Source organism: Rhipicephalus microplus, chromosome 2 (assembly GCF_043290135.1).
Source record: "Rhipicephalus microplus isolate Deutch F79 chromosome 2, USDA_Rmic, whole genome shotgun sequence".
In the NCBI taxonomy this organism is placed as follows: Eukaryota; Metazoa; Arthropoda; class Arachnida; order Ixodida; family Ixodidae; genus Rhipicephalus; species Rhipicephalus microplus.
Window position 1 is genome coordinate 75,688,788 of NC_134701.1, and position 22,692 is coordinate 75,711,479.

The 22,692-nt window shown below is 47.2% G+C and overlaps 6 non-coding genes across 6 annotated transcripts; all 6 read left to right on the forward strand.

The window, feature by feature from the left end:
* The first annotated feature begins 4,591 nt into the window (after positions 1-4,591).
* TRNAR-CCU (transfer RNA arginine (anticodon CCU)) lies at positions 4,592-4,666 on the forward strand. The gene has a single exon. It is a non-coding gene; the product is annotated as a tRNA-Arg (tRNA).
* A 3,202-nt stretch (positions 4,667-7,868) lies between these two features.
* On the forward strand, positions 7,869-7,941 carry TRNAR-UCU (transfer RNA arginine (anticodon UCU)). Its single transcript has one exon. It is a non-coding gene; the product is annotated as a tRNA-Arg (tRNA).
* Positions 7,942-13,487: 5,546 nt separating this feature from the next.
* On the forward strand, positions 13,488-13,560 carry TRNAR-UCU (transfer RNA arginine (anticodon UCU)). Its single transcript has one exon. It is a non-coding gene; the product is annotated as a tRNA-Arg (tRNA).
* Positions 13,561-16,530: 2,970 nt separating this feature from the next.
* On the forward strand, positions 16,531-16,603 carry TRNAR-UCU (transfer RNA arginine (anticodon UCU)). The gene has a single exon. It is a non-coding gene; the product is annotated as a tRNA-Arg (tRNA).
* A 3,201-nt stretch (positions 16,604-19,804) lies between these two features.
* Positions 19,805-19,877, forward strand: TRNAR-UCU (transfer RNA arginine (anticodon UCU)). The gene has a single exon. It is a non-coding gene; the product is annotated as a tRNA-Arg (tRNA).
* Positions 19,878-21,437: 1,560 nt separating this feature from the next.
* On the forward strand, positions 21,438-21,510 carry TRNAR-CCU (transfer RNA arginine (anticodon CCU)). The gene has a single exon. It is a non-coding gene; the product is annotated as a tRNA-Arg (tRNA).
* The last annotated feature ends 1,182 nt before the right edge of the window (positions 21,511-22,692 follow it).

Here is a 22,692-nt window from a genome sequence, read left to right on the forward strand (position 1 = left end):
CCAAGGGTTTTTGCTACAGTTTTCTTGCTTGAAGCAAATCATATGCGTTTCTTTTTTCCTTATATTCCTTTGGATGATGTGTTCTACTGTAACCTAGAGTAAACGCGCTAATGAAAAGAACGCTAGTGCATCGCTCGCACATCGCCCTCTTGGCCTAACGAATAAGGCATTGGTCTTCTAAACAGGGGATTGCGGGTTCGAGTCCCGCCGAGGGTTGGTTATCCTTTTTCATTAACAAAGGGTTTTGCTAGTTTTCTCGCTTGAACCAAATCAAGTGCATTTCCCTTTTTCCTATATTCCTTTCGATGATGGGTTCTACTGTAACCTAGAGTAAACGCGCTAATGAAAAGAACGCTAGTGCATCGCTCGCACATTGCCATCATGGCCTAACGGATAAGGCATCGGTCTCCTAAACCGGGGATTGCTGGTTCGAGTCCCACCGAGGGTGAGTTACTCTTTTTCATTAACAAAGGGTTTGTGCTACAGTTTTCTTGCTTGAAGCAAAGCATATGCATTTCCTTTCCTCGTATATTCCTTTCGAGGATGAGTTCTACTGCAACCTAGAGTAAAAGCGCTAATGAAAGGAACGTCTGTGCATCGCTCGCACATCGCCCTCGTGGCCTAACGAATAAGGCATCGGTCTTCCAAACGGGGGATCGCGGGTTCGAGTCCCGCCAAGGGTGGGTTATTCTTCTTCATTAACAAAGGGTTTCTGCTGCAGTTTTCTTGTTTGAAGCAAAGCATATGTGCTCCTTTTCTCCTATATTCCTTTCGATGGTGTGTTTTACTGTAACCTAAAGTATACGCGCTAATGAAAAGAACGCTAGTGCTACGCTCGCATATCGCCCTCGTGGCCAAACGAATAAGGCATCGGTCTTCCAAACCTGGATTGCGGATTCGTGTCCCGCCAAGGGTGGGTTATCCTTTTTCAATACCAAGGGTTTCTGCAACAGTTTTCTTGCTTGAACCAAAGCATGCGCATTTCCCTTTCTCCTATATTAATTTCGATGGTGTGTTCTACTGTAACCTAAAGTAAAAGCGCTATTGAAAGGAACGTTAGTGCATCAATCGCACGTTGCTCTCGTGGCCTAACGGATAAGGCATCGGTCTTCCAAACCGGGATTGCGGATTCGTGTTTCGCCGAGGGTGGGTTATCCTTTTTCAATACCAAGGGTTTCTGCAACAGTTTTCTTGCTTGAAGCAGAGCATATGCGTTTCCTTTTCCCCTATATTACTTTCGATGGTGCGTTCTACAGTAACCTAGAGTAAAAGTGCTGATGAAAGGAACGCCAGTGCATCGCTCGCACATCGCCCTCGTGGCCTAACAAATAAGGCATCGGTCTTCTAAACCGGGGATTGCGGGTTCGAGTCCCACCGAGTGTGGGTTATCCTTTTTACATTACCAAAGGGTTTGTGCTACAGTTTTCTTGCTTGAAGCAAATCATATGCGTTTCCTTTTCCCCTATATTCCTTTGGATGATGTGTTCTACTGTAACCTAGAGTAAACGCGCTAATGAAAAGAACGCTAGTGCATCACTCGCACATCATCCTGTTGGCCTAACGAATAAGGCATCGGTCTTCTAAACGGGAGATTGCGGGTTCGAGTCCCGCCGAGGTTTGGTTATCCTTTTTCATTAACAAAGGGTTTTGCTAGTTTTCTCGCTTGAACCAAAGCAAGTGCATTTCCCTTTTTCCTATATTCCTTTCAATAGTGTGTTCTACTGCCACCTAGAGTAAAAGCGCTAATGAAAGGAACGCCAGTGCATCGCTCGCACATCGCCCTCGTGCCCTAACGGATAAGGCATCGGTCTCCTAAACCGGGGATGGCGGGGTCGAGTCCCGCTGAGGGTGGGATATTCTTTTTCATTAACAAATGGTTTTTGCTACAGTTTTCTTGCTTGCAGGAAAGCAAAGGCGTTTTCTTTTCCCCTATATCCCTTTCGATGGTGTGTTCTACTGAAACCTAGAGTAAAAGCGCTAATGAAAGGAAAGCCTGGGCATCGCTCGCACATCGCCCTCGTGGCCTAACGGATAAGGCATCGGTCTCCTAAACCAGGAATGGCGGGTTCAAGTCCCGCCGAGGGTGGGTTATCCTTTTTTACTAACAAAGGGTTTTTCCCACAGTTTTCTTGCTTGAACCAAAGCATATGCATTTTCTTTTCCCCTATATTCCTTTCGATTGTGTGTTTTACTGTAACCTAGAGTAAAAGCGCTAATGAAAGGAACGCCAGTGCATCGCTCGCACATCGCCCTCGTGGCCTAACGGATAAGGCATCGGTCTCCTAAACCGGGGATGGCGGGGTCGAGTCCTGCCGAGGGTGGGATATTCTTTTTCATTAACAAAGGGTTTCTGCTACAGTTTTCTTGCTTGCAGCAAAGCAATTGCGTTTTCTTTTCCCCTATATTCCTTTCGATAGTGTGTTCTACTGCAACCTAGAGTAAAAGCGCTAATGAAAGGAACGCCAGTGCACCGCTCGCACATCGCCCTCGTGGTCTAACTGATAAGGCATCGGTCTCCTTAAGAGGGGATGGCGGGGTCGAGTCCCGCCGAGAGTGGGATATTCTTTTTCATTAACAAAGGGTTTCTGCTACAGTTTTCTTGCTTGCAGCAAAGCAATTGCGTTTTCTTTTCCCCTATATTCCTTTCGATAGTGTGTTCTACTGCAACCTAGAGTAAAAGTGCTGATGAAAGGAACGCCAGTGCATCGCTCGCACATCGCCCTCGCGGCCTAACGGATAAGGCACCGGTCTTCTAAACCGGGGATAGCGGGTTCGAGTCCCGCCGAGTGTGGGTTATCCTTTTTACATTACCAAGGGTTTTTGCTACAGTTTTCTTGCTTGAAGCAAAGCATATGCGTTTCCTTTTCCCCTATATTCCTTTCGATGTTGTGTTCTACTGGAACCTAGAGTAAACGCGCTAATGAAAGGAACGCCAGTGCATCACTCGCACATAGCCTTCGTGGCCTAACGGATAAGGCATCGGTCTTCTAAACCGGGAATTGCGGGTTCGAGTTCCGCCCAGGGTGGGTTATCCTTTTTACTAACAAAGGGTTTTTCCCACAGTTTTCTTGCTTGAACCAAAGCATATGCATTTTCTTTTCCCCTATATTCCTTTCGATGATGGGTTCTACTGTAACCTAGAGTAAACGCGCTAATGAAAGGAACGCCAGTGCATCGCTCGCACGTCGCCCTCGTGGCCTAACGGATAAGGCATCGGTATTCCAAACAGGGAATTGCGGATTTGAGTCCCGCGGAGGGTGGGTTATTTTTTTTTATTACCAAAGAGTTTCTCCCAAAGTTTTCTCGCTTGAACCAAAGCATATGCATTTCCTTTTCGTCTATATTCCTTTCGATGATGGGTTCTACTGTAACCTAGAGTAAACGCGCTAATGAAAAGAACGCTAGTGCATCGCTCGCACATCGCCATCATGGCCTTACGGATAAGGTATAGGTCTCCTAAACCGGGGATTGCTGGTTCGAGTCCCACCGAGGGTGAGTTACTCTTTTTCATTAACAAAGGGTTTGTGCTACAGTTTTCTTGCTTGAAGCAAAGCATATGCATTTCCTTCCCTCCTATATTCCTTTCGATGATGAGTTCTACTGCAACCTAGAGTAAAAGCGCTAATGAAAGGAACGCCTGTGCATCGCTCGCACATCGCGCTCGTGGCCTAACGAATAAGGCATCGGTCTTCCAAACGGGGGATTGCAGGTCCGAGTCCCGCCAAGGGTGGGTTATTCTTCTTCATTAACAAAGGGTTTCTGCTACAGTTTTCTTGTTTGAAGCAAAGCATATGTGCTCCTTTTCTCCTATATTCCTTTCGATGGTGTGTTTTACTGTAACCTAAAGTATACGCGCTAATGAAAGAACGCTAGTGCTACGCTCGCACATCGCCCTCGTGGCCTAACGAATAAGACATCGGTCTTCCAAACCGGGATTGCGGATTCGTGTCCCCCCAAGGGTGGGTTATCCTTTTTCAATACCAAGGGTTTCTGCAACAGTTTTCTTGCTTGAACCAAAGCATGTGCATTTCCCTTTCTCCTATATTAATTTCGATGGTGTGTTCTACTGTAACCTAAAGTAAAAGCGCTAATGAAAGGAACGTTAGTGCATCAATCGCACGTTGCTCTCGTGGCCTACCGGATAAGGCATCGGTCTTCCAAACCGGGATTGCGGATTCGTGTTTCGCCGAGGGTGGGTTATCCTTTTTCAATACCAAGGGTTTCTGCAACAGTTTTCTTGCTTGAAGCAGAGCATATGCGTTTCCTTTTCCTCTATATTCCTTTCGATGGTGCGTTCTACAGTAACCTAGAGTAAAAGTGCTGATGAAAGGAACGCCAGTGCATCGCTCGCACATCGCCCTTGTGGCCTAACGATCAAGGCATCGGTCTTCTAAACCGGGGATTGCGGGTTCGAGTTCCGCCGAGTGTGGGTTATCCTTTTTACATTACCAAGGGTTTTTGCTACAGTTTTCTTGCTTGAAGCAAAGCATATGCGTTTCCTTTTCCCCTATATTCCTTTCAAATGTGTGTTCTACAGTAACCTAGAGTAAAAGTGCTAATGAAAGGAACGCCAGTGCATCGCTCGCACATCGCCCTCGTGGCCTAACGGATAAGGCATCGGTCTCCTAAACCGGGGACTGCGGGTTTGAGTCCCGCCGAGGTTGCGATATCCTTTTTCATCACCAAAGGGTTTGTGCCACAGTTTTCTTGCTTGAAGCAAATCATATGCGTTTCCTTTTCCCTTATATTCCTTTGGATGATGTGTTCTACTGTAACCTAGAGTAAACGCGCTAATGAAAAGAACGCTAGTGCATCGCTCGCACATCGCCCTCTTGGCCTAACGAATAAGGCATCGGTCTTCTAAACAGGGGATTGCGGGTTCGAGTCCCGCCGAGGGTTGGTTATCCTTTTTCATTAACAAAGGGTTTTGCTAGTTTTCTCGCTTGAACCAAATCAAGTGCATTTCCCTTTTTCCTATATTCCTTTCAATGGTGTGTTCTACTGCAACCTAGAGTAAAAGCGCTAATGAAAGGAACGCCAGTGCATCGCTCGCACATCGCCCTCGTGGCCTAACAGATAAGGCATTGGTCTCCTAAACCGCGGATGGCGGTGTCGAGTCCTGCCGAGGGAGGGATATTGTTTTTCATTATCAAAGGGTTTCTGCTACAGTTTTTTTGCTTGCAGCAAAGCAAATGCGTTTTCTTTTCCCCTATATTCCTTTCGATGGTGTGTTCTACTGCAACCTAGAGTAAAAGCGCTAATGAAAGGAACGCCAGTGCATCGCTCGCACATCGCCCTCGTGGCCTAACGGATAAGGCATCGGTCATCTAAACCGGGAATTGCGGGTTCGAGTCCCGCGCAGGGTGGGTTATTTTTTTTTATCACCAAAGAGTTTCTCCCCAAGTTTTCTCGCTTGAACCAAAGCATATGCATTTCCTTTTCCTCTATATTCCTTTCGATGATGGGTTCTACTGTAACCCAGAGTAAACGCGCTAATGAAAAGAACGCTAGTGCATCGCTCGCACATCGCCATCATGGCCTTACGGATAAGGTATCGGTCTCCTAAACCGGGAATTGCTGGTTCGAGTCCCACCGAGGGTGAGTTACTCTTTTTCATTAACAAAGGGTTTCTGCTACAGTTTTTTTGCTTGCAGCAAAGCAAATGCGTTTTCTTTTCCCCTATATTCCTTTCGATGGTGTGTTCTACTGCAACCTAGAGTAAAAGCGCTAATGAAAGGAACGCCAGTGCATCGCTCGCACATCGCCCTCGTGGCCTAACAGATAAGGCATCGGTATTCCAAACAGGGAATTGCGGATTTGAGTCCCGCGGAGGGTGGGTTATTTTTTTTTATTACCAAAGAGTTTCTCCCAAAGTTTTCGCGCTTGAACCAAAGCATATGCATTTCCTTTTCCTCTATATTCCTTTCGATGATGGGTTCTACTGTAACCTAGAGTAAACGCGCTAATGAAAAGAACGCTAGTGCATCGCTCGCACATTGCATCATGGCCTTACGGATAAGGTATCGGTCTCCTAAACCGGGGATTGCTGGTTCGAGTCCCACCGAGGGTGAGTTACTCTTTTTCATTAACAAAGGGTTTGTGCTACAGTTTTCTTGCTTGAAGCAAAGCATATGCATTTCCTTTCCTCCTATATTTCTTTCGATGATGAGTTCTACTGCAACCTTGAGTAAAAGCGCTAATGAAAGGAACGCCTGTGCATTGCTCGCACATCGCCCTCGTGGATTAACGAATAAGGCATCGGTCTTCCAAACGGGGGATTGCAGGTTCGAGTCCCGCCAAGGGTGGGTTATTCTTCTTCATTAACAAAGGGCTTCTGCTACAGTTTTCTTGTTTGAAGCAAAGCATATGTGCTCCTTTTCTCCTATATTCCTTTCGATGGTGTGTTTTACTGTAACCTAAAGTATACGCGCTAATGAAAAGAACGCTAGTGCTACGCTCGCACATCGCCCTCGTGGCCTAACGAATAAGGCATCGGTCTTCCAAACCGGGATTGCGGATTCGTGTCCCGCCAAGGGTGGGTTATCCTTTTTCAATACCAAGGGTTTCTGCAACAGTTTTCTTGCTTGAACCAAAGCATGTGCATTTCCCTTTCTCCTATATTAATTTCGATGGTGTGTTCTACTGTAACCTAAAGTAAAAGCGCTAATGAAAGGAACGTTAGTGCATCAATCGCACGTTGCTCTCGTGGCCTAACGGATAAGGCATCGGTCTTCCAAACCGGGATTGCGGATTCGTGTTTCGCCGAGGGTGGGTTATCCTTTTTCAATACCAAGGGTTTCTGCAACAGTTTTCTTGCTTGAAGCAGAGCATATGCGTTTCCTTTTCCCCTATATTCCTTTCGATGGTGCGTTCTACAGTAACCTAGAGTAAAAGTGCTGATGAAAGGAACGCCAGTGCATCGTTCGCACATCGCCCTTGTGGCCTAACGATCAAGGCATCGGTCTTCTAAACCGGGGATTGCGGGTTCGAGTTCCGCCGAGTGTCGGTTATCCTTTTTACATTACCAAGGGTTTTTGCTACTGTTTTCTTGCTTGAAGCAAAGCATATGCGTTTCCTTTTCCCCTATATTCCTTTCAAATGTGTGTTCTACAGTAACCTAGAGTAAAAGTGCTAATGAAAGGAACGCCAGTGCATCGCTCGCACATCGCCCTCGTGGCCTAACGGATAAGGCATCGGTCTCCTTAACCGGGGACTGCGGGTTCGAGTCCCGCCGAGGTTGCGATATCCTTTTTCATTACCAAAGGGTTTGTGCCACAGTTTTCTTGCTTGAAGCAAATCATATGCGTTTCCTTTTCCCTTATATTCCTTTGGATGATGTGTTCTACTGTAACCTAGAGTAAACGCGCTAATGAAAAGAACGCTAGTGCATCGCTCGCACATCGCCCTCTTGGCCTAACGAATAAGGCATCGGTCTTCTAAACAGGGGATTGCGGGTTCGAGTCCCGCCGAGGGTTGGTTATCCTTTTTCACTAACAAAGGGTTTTGCTAGTTTTCTCGCTTGAACCAAATCAAGTGCATTTCCCTTTTCCTATATTCCTTTCAATGGTGTGTTCTACTGCAACGTAGAGTAAAAGCGCTAATGAAAGGAACGCCAGTGCATCGCTCGCACATCGCCCTCGTGGCCTAACAGATAAGGCATTGGTCTCCTAAACCGCGGATGGCGGGGTCGAGTCCCGCCGAGGGTGGGATATTCTTTTTCATTATCAAAGGGTTTCTGCTACAGTTTTTTTGCTTGCAGCAAAGCAAATGCGTTTTCTTTTCCCCTATATTCCTTTCGATGGTGTGTTCTACTGCAACCTAGAGTAAAAGCGCTAATGAAAGGAACGCCAGTGCATCGCTCGCACATCGCCCTCGTGGCCTAACGGATAAGGCATCGGTCTTCTAAACCGGGAATTGCGGGTTCGAGTCCCGCCGAGGGTGGGTTATCCTTTTCTACTAACAAAGGGTTTCTCCCGCAGTTTTCTTGCTTGAACCAAAGCATATGCATTTTCTTTTCCCCTATATTCCTTTCGATGATGGGTTTTACTGTAACCTAGAGTAAACGCGCTAATGAAAGGAACGCCTGTGCATCGCTCGCACATCGCCCTCGTGGCCTAACGAATAAGGCATCGGTCTCCTAAACCGGGGATTGCTGGTTCGAGTCCCACCGAGGGTGAGTTACACTTTTTCATTAACAAAGGGTTTGTGCTACAGTTTTCTTGCTTGAAGCAAAGCATATGCATTTCCTTTCCTCCTACATTCCTTTCGATGATGAGTTCTACTGCAACCTAGAGTAAAAGCGCTAATGAAAGGAACGCCTGTGCATCGCTCGCACATCGCCCTCGTGGCCTAACGAATAAGGCATCGGTCTTCCAAACGGGGGATTGCGGGTTCGAGTCCCGCCAAGGGTGGGTTATTCTTCTTCATTAACAAAGGGTTTCTGCTGCAGTTTTCTTGTTTGAAGCAAAGCATATGTGCTCCTTTTCTCCTATATTCCTTTCGATGGTGTGTTTTACTGTAACCTAAAGTATACGCGCTAATGAAAAGAACGCTAGTGCTACGCTCGCATATCGCCCTCGTGGCCTAACGAATAAGGCATCGGTCTTCCAAACCGGGATTGCGGATTCGTGTCCCGCCAAGGGTGGGTTATCCTTTTTCAATACCAAGGGTTTCTGCAACAGTTTTCTTGCTTGAACCAAAGCATGCGCATTTCCCTTTCTCCTATATTAATTTCGATGGTGTGTTCTACTGTAACCTAAAGTAAAAGCGCTAATGAAAGGAACGTTAGTGCATCAATCGCACGTTGCTCTCATGGCCTAACGGATAAGGCATCGGTCTTCCAAACCGGAATTGCGGATTCGTGTTTCGCCGAGGATGGGTTATCCTTTTTCAATACCAAGGGTTTCTGCAACAGTTTTCTTGCTTGAAGCAGAGCATATGCGTTTCCTTTTCCCCTATATTCCTTTCGATGGTGCGTTCTACAGTAACCTAGAGTAAAAGTGCTGATGAAAGGAACGCTAGTGCATCGCTCGCACATCGCCCTCGTGGCCTAACGAATAAGGCATCGGTCTTCTAAACGGGGGATATCGGGTTCGAGTCCCGCCGAGTGTGGGTTATTCTTTTTACATTACCAAAGGGTTTGTGCTACAGTTTTCTTGCTTGAAGAAAATCATATGCGTTTCCTTTTCCCCTATATTCCTTTGGATGATGTGTTTTACTGTAACCTAGAGTAAACGCGCTAATGAAAAGAACGCTAGTGCATCACTCGCACATCACCCTGTTGGCCTAACGAATAAGGCATCGGTCTTCTAAACGGGAGATTGCAGGTTCAAGTCCCGCCGAGGGTTGGTTATCCTTTTTCATTAACAAAGGGTTTTGCTAGTTTTCTCGCTTGAACCAAAGCAAGTGCATTTCCCTTTTTCCTATATTCCTTTCAATAGTGTGTTCTACTGCAACCTAGAGTAAAAGCGCTAATGAAAGGAACGCCAGTGCATCGCTCGCACATCGCCCTCGTGCCCTAACGGATAAGGCATCGGTCTCCTAAACCGGGGATGGCAGGTTCGAGTCCCGCCAAGGGTGGGCTATTCTTTTTCATTAAAAAAGGTTTCTGCTACAGTTTTCTTGTTTGAAGCAAAGCATATGCGCTCCTTTTCTCCTATATTCCTTTCGATGGTGTGTTTTACTGTAACCTAGAGTAAAAGCGCTAATGAAAGGAACGCCAGTGCATCGCTCGCACATCGCCCTCGTAGCCTAACGGATAAGGCATCGGTCTCCTAAACCGGGGATGGCGGGGTCGAGTCCCGCCGAGGGTGGGATATTCTTTTTCAATAACAAAGGGTTTCTGCTACAGTTTTCTTGCTTGCAGCAAAGCAATTGCGTTTTCTTTTCCCCTATATTCCTTTCGATAGTGTGTTCTACTGCAACCTAGAGTAAAAGCGCTAATGAAAGGAACGCCAGTGCATCGCTCGCACATCGCCCTCGTGGTCTAACGGATAAGGCATCGGTCTTCTAAAGAGGGGATGGCGGGGTCGAGTCCCGCCGAGGGTGGGTTATTCTTTTTCATTAACAAAGGGTTTCTGCTACAGTTTTCTTGCTTGCAGCAAAGCTTATGCGCTTCTTTTCCCCTATAATCCTTTCGATGTTGTGTTCTACTGTAACCTAGAGTAAACGCGCTAATAAAAGGAACCCCATGGCATCACTCGCACATCGGCTTCGTGGCCTAACGAATAAAGCATCGGTATTCTAAACAGGGGATTGCGGGTCCGAGTGCCGCGGAGGGTGGGTTATCCTTTTTTATTAACAAAGGGTTTCTCCCAAAGTTTTCTTGCTTGAACCAAAGCATATGCATTTCCTTTTCCCCTATATTCCTTTCGATTGTGTGTTTTACTGTAACCTAGAGTAAAAGCGCTAATGAAAGGAACGCCAGTGCATCGCTTGCACATCGCCCTCGTCGCCTAACGGATAAGGCATCGGTCTCCTAAACCGGGGATGGCGGGGTCGAGTCCCGCCGAGGGTGGGATATTCTTTTTCAATAACAAAGGGTTTCTGCTAGGGTTTTCTTGCTTGCAGCAAAGCAATTGCGTTTTATTTTCCCCTATATTCCTTTCGATGGTGTGTTCTACTGCAACCTAGAGTAAAAGCGCTAATGAAAGGAACGCCAGTGACTCGCTCGCCCATTTCCCTCGCGGCCTAACGGATAAGGCGTCGGTCTTCTAAACCGGGGATTGCGGGTTCGAGTGCCGCCGAGGGTGGGTTATCTTATTTCATTAGCAATGGTTTGTGCTACAGTTTTCTTGCTTGAAGCAAAGCATGTGGATTTCCCTTTCTCCTATATTCCTTTCGATGGTGCGTTCTACTGCAACCTAGAGTAAAAGCGCTAATGAAAGGAACGCCTGTGCAACACTCACACATCGCCTTCGTGGCCTAACGGATAAGGCATCGGTCTCCTAAACCGCGGAGGGCGGGGTCGAGTCCCGCCGAGGGTGGGATATTCTTTTTCATTAACAACAGGTTTCTGCTACAGTTTTCTTGCTTGAACCAAAGCATATGCATTTTCTTTTCCCCTATATTCCTTTCGATTGTGTGTTTTACTGTAACCTAGAGTAAAAGCGCTAATGAAAGGAACGCCAGTGCATCGCTCGCACATCGCCCTCGTAGCCTAACGGATAAGGCATCGGTCTCCTAAACCGGGGATGGCGGGGTCGAGTCCCGCCGAGGGTGGGATATTCTTTTTCAATAACAAAGGGTTTCTGCTAGAGTTTTCTTGCTTGCAGCAAAGCAATTGCGTTTTATTTTCCCCTATATTCCTTTCGATGGTGTGTTCTACTGCAACCTAGAGTAAAAGCGCTAATGAAAGGAACGCCAGAGCATCGCTCGCACATCGCCCTCGTGGCCTAACGAATAAGGCTTCGGTCTCACAAACCGCGGATATCGGGTGCGAGTGCCGCCGAGGGTGGGTTATCCTTTTTCATTACCAAGGGTTTGTGCTACAGTTTTTTTGCTTGAACAAAGCATATGCGTTTCCTTTTCCCCTATATTCCTTTGGAAGATGTGTTCTACTGCAACCTAGAGTAAATGCGCTAATGAAAGGAACGCCTGTGCATCGCTCGCACATCGCCCTCGTGGCCTAACGGATAAGGCATGGGTCTTCTAAACCGGGATTGCGAGTTCGAGTCCCGCCGACGGTGGGTTATACTATTTCAGTACCAAGGGTTTCTGCTACAGTTTTCTTGCTTGAAGCAAAGCATATGCGTTTCCTTTTCCCCTTTATTCCTTTTGATGGTGGGTTCTACAGTAACCTAGAGTAAAAGTGCTAATGAAAGGAACGCCAGTGCATCGCTCGCACATCGCCCTCGTGGCCTAACGGATAAGGCATCGGTCTCCTAAACCGTGGATGGCGGGTTCAAGTCCCATAGAGAGTGGGATATTCTTTTTCATTAACAAAGGGTTTGTGCTACAGTTTTCTTGCTTGAAGCAAAGCGTATGCGTTTCCTTTTCACCTATATTCCTTTGGAAGATGTGTTCTACTGCAACCTAGAGTAAATGCGCTAATGAAAGGAACGCCTGTGCATCGCTCGCACATCGCCCTCGTGGCCTAACGGATAAGGCATGGGTCTTCTAAACCGGGATTGCGAGTTCGAGTCCCGCCGACGGTGGGTTATACTATTTCAGTACCAAGGGTTTCTGCTACAGTTTTCTTGCTTGAAGCAAAGCATATGCGTTTCCTTTTCCCCTTTATTCCTTTCGATGGTGGGTTCTACAGTAACCTAGAGTAAAAGTGCTAATGAAAGGAACGCCAGTGCATCGCTCGCACATCGCCCTCGTGGCCTAACGGATAAAGCATCGGTCTCCTAAACCGTGGATGGCGGGGTCGAGTCCCACCGAGAGTGGGATATTCTTTTTCATTAACAAAGGGTTTGTGCTACAGTTTTCTTGCTTAAAGCAAAGCGTATGCGTTTCCTTTTCCCCTATATTCCTTTGGAAGATGTGTGCTACTGCAACCTAGAGTAAATGCGCTAATGAAACGAACGCCTGTGCATCGCTCGCACATCGCCCTCATGGCCTAACGGATAAGGCATGGGTCTTCTAAACCGGGATTGCGGGTTCGAGTCTCGCCGACGGTGGGTTATACTATGTCAATACCAAGGGTTTCAGCTACAGTTTTCTTGCTTGAAGCAAAGCATATGCGTTTCCTTTTCCCCTTTATTCCTTTCGATGGTGGGTTCTACAGTAACCTAGAGTAAAAGTGCTAATGAAAGGAACGCCAGTGCATCGCTCGCACATCGCCCTCGTGGCCTAACGGATAAGGCATCGGTCTCCTAAACCGTGGATGGCGGGGTCGAGTCCCATAGAGAGTGGGATATTCTTTTTCATTAACAAAGGGTTTCTCCCACAGTTTTCTTGCTTGAACCAAAGCATATGCATTTTCTTTTCCCCTATATTCCTTTCGATTGTGTGTTTTACTGTAACCTAGAGTAAAAGCGCCAATGAAAAGAACACCAGTGCATCGCTCGCACATCACCCTCGTGGCCTAACGGATAAGGCATGGGTCTCCTATACCGGGGATGGCGGGGTCGAGTCCCGCCGAGGGTGAGATATTCTTTTTCATTAATAAAGGGTTTCTGCTACAGTTTTCTTGCTTGCAGCAAAGCAAATGCGTTTTCTTTTCCGCTATATTCCTTTCGATGGTGTGTTCTACTGCAACCTAGAGTAAAAGCGCTAATGAAAGGAACGCCAGTGCATCGCCCGCACATCACCCTCGTGGCCCAACGGATAAGGCAACGGTCTCCTAAACCGGGGATTGCGGGTTCGAGTCCCGCCAAGGGTGGGTTATCCTTTTTCAATACCAAGGGTTTCTGCAGCAGTTTTCTTGCTTGAAGCAGAGCATATGCGTTTCCTTTGCCCCTATATTCCTTTCGATGGTGTGTTCTACAGTAACCTAGAGTAAACGTTCTGATGAAAGGAACGCAAGTGCATCGCTACACATTGCCCTTGTGGCCTAACGGATAAGGCATCGGTTTTCTAAACCGGCGATTGCGGGTTCAAGTCCCGCCGAGGGTGGATTATCCTTTTTCAATACCAAGGGTTTCTGCTACAGTTTTCTTGTTTGAAGCAAAGCATATGCGCTCCTTTTCTCCTAAATTCTTTTCGATGGTGTGTTTTACTGTAACACAGAGTAAACGCGCTAATGAAAAGAATGGTAGTGCAACGCTCGCACATCGCCCTCGTGGCCTAACGAATAAGGCATCGGTTTTCTAAACGGCGGATTGTGTATTCGAGTCCCGCCGAGGGTGGGTTATCCTTTTTCAATACCAAGGGTTTCTGCAACAGTTTTCTTGCTTGAAGCAGAGCATATGCGTTTCCTTTTCCCCTATATCCCTTTGGATGGTGTGTTCTACTGTAACCTAGAGTAAACGCGCTAAAGAAAGGAACGCCAGTGCATCGCTCGCACATCGCCCTCGTGGCCTAACGGATAAGGCATCGGTCTCCTAAACCGGGGATGGCTGGGTCGAGTCCCGCCGAGGGTGGGATATTCTTTTTCATTAACAAAGGGTTTCTGCTACAGTTTTCTTGCTTGCAGCAAAGCATATGCGCTTCCTTTTCCCCTATATTCCTTTCGATGGTGTGTTCTACTGCAACCTAGAGTAAAAGCGCTAATGAATGGAACGCCAGTGCATCGCCCGCATATCGCCCTCGTGGCCTAACGGATAAGGCATCGGTCTCCTAAACCGGGGAGTGCGGATTCGTGTCCCGCCGAGGGTGGGTTATCCTTTTTCAATACCAAGGGTTTCTGCAACAGTTTTCTTGCTTGAAGCAGAGCATGTGCGTTTCCTTTTCCCCTATATTCCTTTCGATGGTGCGTTCTACAGTAACCTAGAGTAAAAGTGCTGATGAAAGGAACGCCAGTGCATCGCTCGCAGATCGCCCTCGCGACCTAACAGAGAAGGCATCGGTCTTCTAAACCGGGGATTGCGGGTTAGAGTCCCGCCGAGTGTGGGTTATCCTTTTTACATTACCAAGGGTTTTTGCTACAGTTTTCTTGCATGAAGCGAAGCATATGCGTTTCCTTTTCCCCTATATTCCTTTCAAAGGTGTGTTCTACAGTAACCTAGAGTAAAAGTGCTAATGAAAGGAACGCCAGTGCATCGCTCGCACATCACCCTCGTGGCCTAACGGATAAGGCATCGGTCTCCTAAACCGGGGACTGCGGGTTCGAGTCCCACCGACGTTGCGATATCCTTTTTCATTACCAAAGGGTTTGTGCTACAGTTTTCTTGCTTGAAGTAAATCATATGCGTTTCCTTTTCCCTTATATTCCTTTGGCTGATGTGTTCTACTGTAACCTAGAGAAAACGCGCTAATGAAAAGAACGCTAGTGCATCGCTTGCACATCGCCCTCTTGGCCTAACGAATAAGGCATCGGTCTTCTAAACAGGGGATTGCGGGTTCGAGTCTCGCCGAGGGTTGGTTATCCTTTTTCATTAACAAAGGGTTTTGCTATTTTTCTCGCTTGAACCAAATCAAGTGCATTTCCCTTTTTCATATATTCCTTTCAATGGTGTGTTCTACTGCAACCTAGAGTAAAAGCGCTATTGAAAGGAACGCCAGTGCATCGCCCGCACATCGGCCTCGTGGCCTAACGGATAAGGCATCGGTCTCCTAAACCGGGGATTGCGGGTTCGAGTCCCACCGAGGGTAGGTTATTTTTTTTCATTCACCGAAAAGGTTTCTGCTACAGTTTTCTTGCTTGAAGCAAAGTTTATGCGCTTCTTTTCCCCTATATTGCTTTCGATGGTGTGTTCTACTGCAACCTAGAGTAAAAGCGCTAATGAAATGAACGCCAGTGCATCGCCCGCACATCGCCCTCGTGGCCTAACGGACAAGGCATCGGTCTCCTAAACCGGGGATATCGGGTGCGAGTGCCGCCGAGGGTGGGTTATCCTTGTTCATTACCAAAGGTTTGTGCTACAGTTTTCTTGCTTGAAGCAAAGCATATGCGTTTCTTTTTCCCCTATATTCCTTTCGTTGATGGGTTTTACTGTAACCTAGAGTAAACGCGCTAATGAAAAGAACGCTAGTGCATCGCTCGCACATCGCCCTCATGGCCTAACGGATAAGGCATCGGTCTCCTAAACCGGGGATTGCAGGTTCGAGTCCCACCGAGGGTGAGTTACTCTTTTTCAATAACAAAGGGTTTGCGCTACAGTTTTCTTGCTTGAAGCAAAGCATATGCATTTCCTTTCCTCCTATATTCCTTTCGATGATGAGTTCTACTGCAACCTAGAGTAAAAGCGCTAATGAAAGGAACGCCTGTGCATCACTCGCACATCGCCCTCGTGGCCTAACGAATAAGGCATCGGTCTTCCAAACGGGGGATTGCGGGTCCGAGTCCCGCCAAGGGTGGGTTATTCTTCTTCATTAACAAAGGGTATGTGCTACAGTTTTCTTGTTTGAAGCAAAGCATATGCGCTCCTTTTCTCCTATATTCCTTTCGATGGTGTGTTTTACTGTAACCTAAAGTATACGCGCTAATGAAAAGAACGCTAGTGCTACGCTCGTACATCGCCCTCGTGGCCTAACGAATAAGGCATCGGTCTTCCAAACCGGGATTGCGGATTCGTGTCCCGACGAGGGTGGGTTATCATTTTTCAATACCAAGGGTTTCTGCAACAGTTTTCTTGCTTGAACCAAAGCATGTGCATTTCCCTTTCTCCTATATTAATTTCGATGGTGTGTTCTACTGTAACCTAAAGTAAAAGCGCTAATGAAAGGAACGTTAGTGCATCAATCGCACGTTGCTCTCGTGGCCTAACGGATAAGGCATCGGTCTTCCAAACCGGGATTGCGGATTCGTGTCCCGCCGAGGGTGGGTTATTCTTTTTCAATACCAAGGGTTTCTGCAACAGTTTTCTTGCTTGAAGAAGAGCATATGCGTTTCCTTTTCCCCTATATTCTTTTCGATGGTGCGTTCTACAGTAACCTAGAGTAAAAGTGCTGATGAAAGGAACGCCAGTGCATCGCTCGCACATCGCCCTCGTGGCCTAACGGATAAGGCATCGGTCTTCTAAACGGGAGATTGCGGGTTCGAGTCCCGCCGAGGGTTGGTTATCCTTTTTCATTAACAAAGGGTTTTGCTAGTTTTCTCGCTTGAACCAAAGCAAGTGCATTTCCCTTTTTCCTATATTCCTTTCAATAGTGTGTTCTACTGCAACCTAGAGTAAAAGCGCTAATGAAAGGAACGCCAGTGCATCGCTCGCACATCGCCCTCGTGCCCTAACGGATAAGGCATCGGTCTCCTAAACCGGGGATGGCGGGGTCAAGTCCCGCTGAGGGTGGGATATTCTTTTTCATTAACAAAGGGTTTCTGCTACAGTTTTCTTGCTTGCAGCAAAGCAATTGCGTTTTATTTTCCCCTATATTCCTTTCGATGGTGTGTTCTACTGCAACCTAGAGTAAAAGCGCTAATGAAAGGAACGCCAGTGCATCGCTCGCACATCGCCCTCGTGGCCTAACGGATAAGGCATCGGTCTCCTAAACCGCGGATATCGGGTGCGAGTGCCACCGTGGGTGGGTTATCCTTTTTCATTACCCGGGGTTCTTGCTACAGTTTTCTTGCTTGAACAAAGCATATGCGTTTCCTTTTCCCCTATATTCCTTTCGATGTTGTGTTCTACTGTAACCTAGAGTAAACGCGCTAATAAAAGGAACGCCAGTGCATCAATCGCACGTTGCTCCCGTGGCCTAACGGATAAGGCATCGGTCTTCCAAACCGGGATTGCGGATTCGTGTCCCGCTGAGGGTGGGTTATCCTTTTTCAATACCAAGGGTTTCTGCAACAGTTTTCTTGCTTGAAGCAGAGCATATGCGCTTCCTTTTCCCCTATATTCCTTTCGATGGTGTGTTCTACTGCAACCTAGAGTAAAAGCGCTAATGAATGGAACGCCAGTGCATCGCCCGCATATCGCCCTCGTGGCCTAACGGATAAGGCATCGGTCTCCTAAACCGGGGAGTGCGGATTCGTGTCCCGCCGAGGGTGGGTTATCCTTTTTCAATACCAAGGGTTTCTGCAACAGTTTTCTTGCTTGAAGCAGAGCATGTGCGTTTCCTTTTCCCCTATATTCCTTTCGATGGTGCGTTCTACAGTAACCTAGAGTAAAAGTGCTGATGAAAGGAACGCCAGTGCATCGCTCGCAGATCGCCCTCGCGACCTAACAGAGAAGGCATCGGTCTTCTAAACCGGGGATTGCGGGTTAGAGTCCCGCCGAGTGTGGGTTATCCTTTTTACATTACCAAGGGTTTTTGCTACAGTTTTCTTGCATGAAGCGAAGCATATGCGTTTCCTTTTCCCCTATATTCCTTTCAAAGGTGTGTTCTACAGTAACCTAGAGTAAAAGTGCTAATGAAAGGAACGCCAGTGCATCGCTCGCACATCACCCTCGTGGCCTAACGGATAAGGCATCGGTCTCCTAAACCGGGGACTGCGGGTTCGAGTCCCACCGACGTTGCGATATCCTTTTTCATTACCAAAGGGTTTGTGCTACAGTTTTCTTGCTTGAAGTAAATCATATGCGTTTCCTTTTCCCTTATATTCCCTTGGCTGATGTGTTCTACTGTAACCTAGAGAAAACGCGCTAATGAAAAGAACGCTAGTGCATCGCTTGCACATCGCCCTCTTGGCCTAACGAATAAGGCATCAGTCTTCTAAACAGGGGATTGCGGGTTCGAGTCTCGCCGAGGGTTGGTTATCCTTTTTCATTAACAAAGGGTTTTGCTATTTTTCTCGCTTGAACCAAATCAAGTGCATTTCCCTTTTTCATATATTCCTTTCAATGGTGTGTTCTACTGCAACCTAGAGTAAAAGCGCTATTGAAAGGAACGCCAGTGCATCGCCCGCACATCGGCCTCGTGGCCTAACGGATAAGGCATCGGTCTCCTAAACCGGGGATTGCGGGTTCGAGTTCCACCGAGGGTAGGTTATTTTTTTTCATTCACCGAAAAGGTTTCTGCTACAGTTTTCTTGCTTGAAGCAAAGTTTATGCGCTTCTTTTCCCCTATATTGCTTTCGATGGTGTGTTCTACTGCAACCTAGAGTAAAAGCGCTAATGAAATGAACGCCAGTGCATCGCCCGCACATCGCCCTCGTGGCCTAACGGACAAGGCATCGGTCTCCTAAACCGGGGATATCGGGTGCGAGTGCCGCCGAGGGTGGGTTATCCTTGTTCATTACCAAAGGTTTGTGCTACAGTTTTCTTGCTTGAAGCAAAGCATATGCGTTTCTTTTTCCCCTATATTCCTTTCGTTGATGGGTTTTACTGTAACCTAGAGTAAACGCGCTAATGAAAAGAACGCTAGTGCATCGCTCGCACATCGCCCTCATGGCCTAACGGATAAGGCATCGGTCTCCTAAACCGGGGATTGCAGGTTCGAGTCCCACCGAGGGTGAGTTACTCTTTTTCAATAACAAAGGGTTTGCGCTACAGTTTTCTTGCTTGAAGCAAAGCATATGCATTTCCTTTCCTCCTATATTCCTTTCGATGATGAGTTCTACTGCAACCTAGAGTAAAAGCGCTAATGAAAGGAACGCCTGTGCATCACTCGCACATCGCCCTCGTGGCCTAACGAATAAGGCATCGGTCTTCCAAACGGGGGATTGCGGGTCCGAGTCCCGCCAAGGGTGGGTTATTCTTCTTCATTAACAAAGGGTATGTGCTACAGTTTTCTTGTTTGAAGCAAAGCATATGCGCTCCTTTTCTCCTATATTCCTTTCGATGGTGTGTTTTACTGTAACCTAAAGTATACGCGCTAATGAAAAGAACGCTAGTGCTACGCTCGTACATCGCCCTCGTGGCCTAACGAATAAGGCATCGGTCTTCCAAACCGGGATTGCGGATTCGTGTCCCGACGAGGGTGGGTTATCATTTTTCAATACCAAGGGTTTCTGCAACAGTTTTCTTGCTTGAACCAAAGCATGTGCATTTCCCTTTCTCCTATATTAATTTCGATGGTGTGTTCTACTGTAACCTAAAGTAAAAGCGCTAATGAAAGGAACGTTAGTGCATCAATCGCACGTTGCTCTCGTGGCCTAACGGATAAGGCATCGGTCTTCCAAACCGGGATTGCGGATTCGTGTCCCGCCGAGGGTGGGTTATTCTTTTTCAATACCAAGGGTTTCTGCAACAGTTTTCTTGCTTGAAGAAGAGCATATGCGTTTCCTTTTCCCCTATATTCTTTTCGATGGTGCGTTCTACAGTAACCTAGAGTAAAAGTGCTGATGAAAGGAACGCCAGTGCATCGCTCGCACATCGCCCTCGTGGCCTAACGGATAAGGCATCGGTCTTCTAAACGGGAGATTGCGGGTTCGAGTCCCGCCGAGGGTTGGTTATCCTTTTTCATTAACAAAGGGTTTTGCTAGTTTTCTCGCTTGAACCAAAGCAAGTGCATTTCCCTTTTTCCTATATTCCTTTCAATAGTGTGTTCTACTGCAACCTAGAGTAAAAGCGCTAATGAAAGGAACGCCAGTGCATCGCTCGCACATCGCCCTCGTGCCCTAACGGATAAGGCATCGGTCTCCTAAACCGGGGATGGCGGGGTCAAGTCCCGCTGAGGGTGGGATATTCTTTTTCATTAACAAAGGGTTTCTGCTACAGTTTTCTTGCTTGCAGCAAAGCAATTGCGTTTTATTTTCCCCTATATTCCTTTCGATGGTGTGTTCTACTGCAACCTAGAGTAAAAGCGCTAATGAAAGGAACGCCAGTGCATCGCTCGCACATCGCCCTCGTGGCCTAACGGATAAGGCATCGGTCTCCTAAACCGCGGATATCGGGTGCGAGTGCCACCGTGGGTGGGTTATCCTTTTTCATTACCCGGGGTTCTTGCTACAGTTTTCTTGCTTGAACAAAGCGTATGCGTTTCCTTTTCCCCTATATTCCTTTCGATGTTGTGTTCTACTGTAACCTAGAGTAAACGCGCTAATAAAAGGAACGCCAGTGCATCAATCGCACGTTGCTCCCGTGGCCTAACGGATAAGGCATCGGTCTTCCAAACCGGGATTGCGGATTCGTGTCCCGCTGAGGGTGGGTTATCCTTTTTCAATACCAAGGGTTTCTGCAACAGTTTTCTTGCTTGAAGCAGAGCATATGCGTTTCCTTTTCCCCTATATTCCTTTCGATGGTGCGTTCTACAGTAACCTAGAGTAAAAGTGCTGATGAAAGGAACGCTAGTGCATCGCTCGCACATCGCCCTCGTGGCCTGACGGATAAGGCATCGGTCTTCTAAACCGGGGATTGCGGGTTCGAGTCCCGCCGAGTGTGGGTTATTCTTTTTACATTACCAAGGGTTTTTGCTACAGTTTTCTTGCTTGAAGCAAAGCATATGCGGTTCCTTTTCGCCTTTATTCCTTTCAAAGGTGTGTTCTACAGTAACCTAGAGTAAAAGTGCTAATGAAAGGAACGGCAGTGCATCGCTCGCACATCGCCCTCGTGGCCTAACGGATAAGGCATCGGTCTCCTAAACCAGAGACTGCGGGTTTGAGTCCCGCCGGGGTTGCGATATCCTTTTTCATTACCAAAGGGTTTGTGCTACAGTTTTCTTGCTTGAAGCAAATCATATGCGTTTCCATTCCCTTATATTCCTTTGAATGATGTGTTCTACTGTAACCTAGAGTAAACGCGCTAATGAAAAGAACGCTAGTGCATCGCTCGCACATCGCCCTCTTGGCCTAACGAATAAGGCATTGGTCTTCTAAACGGGAGAGTGCGGGTTCGAGTCCCGCCGAGGGTTGGTTATCCTTTTTCATTAACAAAGGTTCTGCTAGTTTTCTCGCTTGAACCAAAGCAAGTGCATTTCCCTTTTTCCTATATTCCTTTCAATAGTGTGTTCTACTGCAACGTAGAGTAAAAGCGCTAATGAAAGGAACGCCAATGCATCGCCCGCACATCGCCCTCGTGGCCTAACGGATAAGGCATCGGTCTCCTAAACCGGGGATTGCGGGTTCGAGTCCCGCCGAGGGTAGGTTTTTTTTTTCATTCACCGAAAAGGTTTCTGCTACAGTTTTCTTGCTTGAAGCAAAGCTTATGCGCTTCTTTTCCCCTATATTCCTTTCGATGGTGTGTTCTACTGCAACCTAGAGTAAAAGCGCTAATGAAAGGAACGCCAGTGCATCGCTCGCACATCGCCCTCGTGGCCTAACAGACAAGGCATCGGTCTCCTAAACCGCGGATGGCGGGGTCGAGTCCCGCCGAGGGTGGGATATTCCTTTTCATTAACAAAGGGTTTCTGCTACAGTTTTCTTGCTTGCAGCAAAGCAAATGCGTTTTCTTTTCCCCTATAATCCTTTCGATGTTGTGTTCTACTGTAACCTAGAGTAAACGCGCTAATAAAAGGAACCCCATGGCATCACTCGCACATCGGCTTCGTGGCCTAACGAATAAAGCATCGGTATTCTAAACAGGGGATTGCGGGTCCGAGTGCCGCGGAGGGTGGGTTATCCTTTTTTATTAACAAAGGGTTTCTCCCAAAGTTTTCTTGCTTGAACCAAAGCATATGCATTTCCTTGTCCCCTATATTTCTTTCGATGATGGGTTCTACTGTAACCTAGAGTAAACGCGCTAATGAAAGGAACGCCAGTGCATCGCTCGCCCATTGCCCTCGCGGCCTAACGGATAAGGCATCGGTCTCCTAAACCGGGGATGGCGGGGTCGAGTCCCGCCGAGGGTGGGATATTCTTATTTATTAACAAAGGGTTTCTGCTACAGTTTTCTTGCTTGCAGCAAAGCAATTGCGTTTTCTTTTCCGCTATATTCCTTTCGATGGTGTGTTCTACTGCAACCTAGTGTAAAAGCGCTAATGAAAGGAACGCCAGAGCATCGCTCGCACATCGCGCTCGTGGCCTAACGGATAAGGCATCGGTCTCCTAAACCGCGGATATCGGGTGCGAGTGCCGCCGAGGGTGGGTTATCCTTTTTCATTACCAAGGGTTTGTGCTACAGTTTTCTTGCTTGAACAAAGCATATGCGTTTCCTTTTCCCCTATATTCTTTTCGATGTTGTGTTCTACTGTAACCTAGAGTAAACGCGCTAATGAAAGGAACGCCAGTGCATCACTCGCACATCGCCTTCGTGGCCTAACTAACCTGCGGGAAAGAGTGAACAAGTGGAATGGCTGGAATTGGTCTATGTTTTCTAAAGCCACAAT